This window comes from Lampris incognitus, chromosome 6 (assembly GCF_029633865.1).
Source record: "Lampris incognitus isolate fLamInc1 chromosome 6, fLamInc1.hap2, whole genome shotgun sequence".
Lineage (NCBI taxonomy): Eukaryota > Metazoa > Chordata > Actinopteri > Lampriformes > Lampridae > Lampris > Lampris incognitus.
Window position 1 is genome coordinate 30,021,681 of NC_079216.1, and position 5,569 is coordinate 30,027,249.

A 5,569-nucleotide genomic window follows, 5' to 3' on the forward strand; every position below is an offset into this window, starting at 1 on the left:
AAAACTGATGAGCGCTGTGATATTCTGTCCCTGGACAATGTGCCGGCCATTCACTACATCCCAGCATCTGCCTCCTGGGCTGTGCAGACCAGGAACAAGAGATAGTGGAATAATTCAACAAAATATTGGTATGAGGTATGTGGTATGTGGTACGTGGTACATGGTACGTGAGTACGAGCAAGTGGTGTGTAAGATGGCAGACTACAGGAACCACCTGAGATTCAGCCTAAGGTGCAGACAGAGTAGGATTACACCTAAGAGCCTGCAAATAAAATATTTAGTCAAGGGCCACTGACCTAATAATATCCTCCAGAAGGCATAGAGGGGCTGTTGAACAAATGGGTGAGACAAACTAATTTTACCATTGACGCTTTTGAAAGCAAAAGAGGAGCAGATCATGTTGTGTCTAGATGAGAACACTTTCTAGTGTGTGATTGAGCTCACAGAGAAGGCTCATCTAGGACAAAGAAAGTTGAAAACCAGGCAGCAAAATAAGTTTGACCTACTTGCTGCACACCAGAGACATCGGCAGATAACAGACGGTGCCCTCAACGGCAGACAGAGATGGACGCCAGACACAACAACGATGTGGACAAATGGGTGAAGAATCTGTCCGACAGACAACTCACCCAGGCGGAGAACGACATTCTTGCTAAGGGGCTGAATTTTGCTGTCACGCCAAGGCAAATCCCGCTAGTGGAAATGATCGCAGCCACGGAATCGGCGATCCGTAAAAACAACATCATGGACATGGAAGCGAAGCAACAGCAGAAGAAAGTTTCAGCCTTCTTTAGCAATGTGAAGACACCACCATCCAACATCAGCAGAGATGAAATTAATGCACTCACGACTCTCAGTAAGTACAATAACATCATCATCCTTCCGGCCGACAAAGGTAGAGTCACTGTTATATTAAACCAGACAGACTATCATGAGAAAGTTATGATGTTACTTAACAACGTAATACTTATCAGCCCTTGAAATGAGATCCAGGCAGTGATTACAAGAAAAAGGCGATAGATTGTCTGAAGCTGTTAGAATGGGACAATGCTATTGACAGAATTTTGTACCTAGATTATACCCAGTGGAAGCTACACCTGGTCTGTATGGTTTACCTAAGATACATAAACAGAATGTGCCATTATGACCTATTGTTTGTATGATTAACTCGGTGACCTATAACATGTTTAGGTTTCTGGCATTAACCCGTTGGTAGGCAGTAATGACTATCACATTCAGAACACTATGGATTTGTGGATGAAGTGGAGGGACATCATTATAGAAGGGGATGAAACAATGGTTTCTTATAATGTTATGTCTCTTTTCACATGCATTCCTGTTGATGAAGCAGTGGAGGTAGTCCATATGAAATTACATAACGACCCCACCCTTAGCAATAGGACCACCCTTAACACTGACCAAGTGCGTCTACTCCTGAAGCTATGTCTTCAATCCACGTACTTCACATACAGGGGGTAGTACTATAGGCAGAAGTGAGGGTGTGCTATGGGTTCCCTAGTTTCACCTATAGTGGCCAACTTGTATATGGAAAGAGGGTTCTGATATCCTATCCAGGGAAACCACCTAGCCTGTGGTTCAGATTTGTAGATGACACCTGGGTTAAAATTAAATGTCAGGACGTACCACATTTCACCAACAACATTAACTTTGTGGAAAACCACACCAGGTTCACCAGGGAGGATGTGAAAAATGACAAATTAACCTTCTTAGACTGTGAAGATGCAATTGGTGATGGGAAACATTTGCATGGTGATGTTTACCGTAAACCAACACATACTGATCATTACATAAGGTTTGACTCTCATCATCCACTGGAACACAAATTAGGAGACATCAGGACACTGTACCACCGAGCTGACAATGTCCCCACTGGCACAGCGGCTGGGGAAGGGGAGAAATCCCACATTAAACAGACCCTGCTTAAGTGTGATTATCCTAACTGGGCACTTTTCAATGCCAGGAAGACAACCAAACAGTGCACCAGTCAATCAAAGAGAGGAGAAAAACAACAGCTGCTTAAACATAAATCAGTGGTGATTCCATATGTGGCAGAAGTTTCAGAATAGTTGAGACACGTATTTTCCAAACACTACATCTCAGATGCTTTCAAACCCCAAAATACGCTTTGCCAGAAGTTGGTCTACCCCAAGAATTGAGTCAATATAATGTATACTGTTAAGTGCCACGAAGGTTGCGTTGACTTGTACTTCAGGGAAACTAAACAGACACTGGCCAAGAGGATGGCACAACACAGAAGAGCTTAATGCTTCAGGCCAGGACTCCACAGTCTACACCAGGGTTGGGCAATCTTATCCAGAAAGGGCCGGTGTGGGTGCAGGTTTTTTGTTAGAACCAAGCATTACACATCTGTGTCTCCTAATCATATTCCTCAGCAAAGACTCTGCTGGTTGATTAGTGGGATCAGGTGTGTAACTGCTTGGTTGGAACAAAAACCTTCACCCACACTGGCCCTTTCTGGACAAGATTGCCCACCCCTGGTCTACACCCATCTACAAGCCAGTGGCCACTCTTTTAAGGATTAGGATCTACACATCCTTGATAAGGAGGAATACTGGTTTGAACGGGAAGTCAAAGAAGCAATGTATGTGAAGAGGGAACGACCATCCCTGAAACGAGCAGGGGGCCTCAGACTGCATCTGTCGCCATCTTAAATGCTGTGATTGCAACTATTTCCAAATTCTCTGTGAATAGTATACATTGTCATTGTAACTGTAGTTAATGGTGACAGCAATTTACATATGAGACTGATCACTGATTTTGGTCGTTATGCCACTGTATTATTTATAAGGGTGGGGATACCTGCAGTTATTTGAGACTAAAGAGGTCATTTAGATGACTGATGCACAATTTCTCTCAGTAGACATTGTGTCCAGATGAACTGATTCAACTTTCTGTGATTTCCTTACCTGGATTATTGAGCATGCATGAAGACATTTCTTGGACATGTTTCGTTTTGACTAGTGACTGTGTTAACTGGTGACTTTCAGCCAAGTGTGTCTGTGGTTGTTGTGACGGTATCTCCTTGGAAGGGGGAAGGCACCTGCGGCTACCCACCATGATGAGAATTCGCAGGGGGACACCATCCAACACCGTTTCTATCACCTGCATTCACAGGGAGGCACCAACCACCACCACTTCTATCATACCGGTGCTTCTCCACATCCCCTGGCCTCCTAGCCTGACCACCAGGCTTATCATGTGAATAATCTTTATGAAGAAGAACATAATAAATTGTAAGCTGCCTTCACAGCCTTAGATATGGTTGAAACCCCCTGCTCATTCAAGTGCACCTGTATGACCTTCGGCAGGCTCTGCTTAAACTGCTCCAACACCATTACCTCACCCAACTTCTTTAAGTCATACACTTTACTCACCCTCAGCTACTTATCAACAGCGGCTTCCTGTTGCTGTGCAAAATCAACATAAATCTGATCCAGTTTTAGCATTTCAGTCCTAAACTGATGTCTATAGGCTTCTGGCACCAACTCGTACACCCTCAAGACTGCCTGTCAGACCTGATCATAGTCATCGCAGTCACTCAGGTCTAGAGCGACATAAGCCTCCTGAGACTCTCCTGTGAACAGCCCTGTATAAACATCACCCAGTGACTTGGGGCAACCTTTTCAAACATGTCAAAAAAAGGATTGAACCTTCCCAGGGTCGAATATTGGCACCAAGGAAAAACATTTATTTACATCAAAGCGATTTCATGCTTCTTGATCTTTGCGAGTTAGAGCAAGCATAGCTTTCTCAACAGCAAGCTTCTCTTGCTCCTGTGCCATCTTTTCCCACTCAAATACCCTGTTTTCCTCTCTCCTACACCTCCAACTCCCTGTCCCCCGTGTCTTTCCTCCTTTCTTCATTATTACAGTCCAACAATATAGCTTGCACAAGTTCCGGCTTCCTTATCTCCTCCGGAGCATCCAGGTCCAAATATTCCATCAGTTGTCCAAGTTTAGCTTTGTCTAGCTTAACTAACTGTGCCCATGTTACTTCAGTCTCCACACTCTTCTGGTACAAACTGCCATTTTCACTGCTATAAATACTTGAAATACAACAGGAGGGGGAAAATACACTGTATGAATCGGCTAAGGGCTAACTCAATTACCAAATGGCAGAAAACCTACAGCCAAATGGTATTTGGCTGCAACTGACCTCCTTGCTGCCTCCTCGTGGTTTCCATTTGCCTGCGGAATACCCAGGTACTTGTAACTCTCCTGTATGTCTGTTATCCTGCCATCTGGTAATTCAGCCCCTTCAGTGCTCACCACCTTTCCTCTTTTTGGCACCATTCAACCACACTTGTCCAGTCTGAATGACATCCCGATGTCATCACTGTAGATCCTGGTGAGGATCAACAGTAGTTAGTTCAGGCTGTGCTCAGGCTGTGCCCAAGTTAAAACTGAATATAAATTGATAGTACCTGCTGACGGCAAAGCCCCACCAGTTGCTTGTGGGCATGTTGACTAGTTTTTCCTCTCTTCTCTACCAGCGCCCCACACGAGTGTTTTATTTTCAAAAAATCAACAAGGCCAACTTGAAATGGCTGCTTCATCTCAGCGATATTAGTGTAACTAAGAAATTCGCTGAAAAAATATTTTTACATGGATAAATTATCAACTATGATACAAGTTTCACGAGGCTGGCTTTGGTATTTCCTGGTTGTAAACAGAGCTGTTCAATTTCTCTCTGACCAATCAGTGGTCTGCAGTGTCTCTCTGCATGTGTACTAGAGCCCTGCATGGGCCCAAAAACTCCAGCCCTAGCCTGGCCCCAGCCTGACAAAGTCTTCAATTTTTCAGCCCGAGCCAAGATCGAAACCAATATCACCTTAAGCTCACTCTGACGTGTGTTCTCTCGGATGCATGCACACACAAATACATACACGCACAGTCAACTGTCATGTGTAATGCATGCATACATGCATATGTATAATATTTGTAATATCCATCCATCCATTGTCATAACCGCTTATCCTGCTCTCAGGGTCGCGAGGATGCTGGAGACTATTCCAGCAGTCATTTGGGCGGCAGGGGAGACACCGCTGCCATCACAGGGCCGACACACACACACACCCACACATACACACACACACACACCCATTCATTCCTAGGGAATATTTAGTATGGCCAGTTCACCTGACTTACATCTCTTTGGACTGTGGGAGGAAACCAGAGCTCCCGGAGAAAACCCACGCAGACTCAGAGAGAACATACAAAATCCACACAGAGGATGACCCAGGATGATCCACCAAGGTTGGACTACCCCGGGGCTTGAACCCAGGACCTTCTTGCTGTGAGGCAACCGTGCTACCCACTGCGCCACCATGCCGCCCCATATTTGTAATATTATAACATAATTAAGAATGATAAGATTTATAATATTTATAACATAATTAACATAATTTATAAAAGTTATGCATATAACATAGTTATGTTTATAACATAACAAAGCAAAGTATATAGAGGAAGATGTTGGCAAAGAAGTGGGATTGGCAGAGAGATGAAGAAAGTAGACAGGAGTACAA

General features: G+C 44.2%; 1 pseudogene; it reads left to right on the forward strand.

The window, feature by feature from the left end:
- Nucleotides 1–564: 564 nt before the first annotated feature.
- Nucleotides 565–2,693, forward strand: LOC130114500 (uncharacterized; annotated as a pseudogene).
- Nucleotides 2,694–5,569: the final 2,876 nt, after the last annotated feature.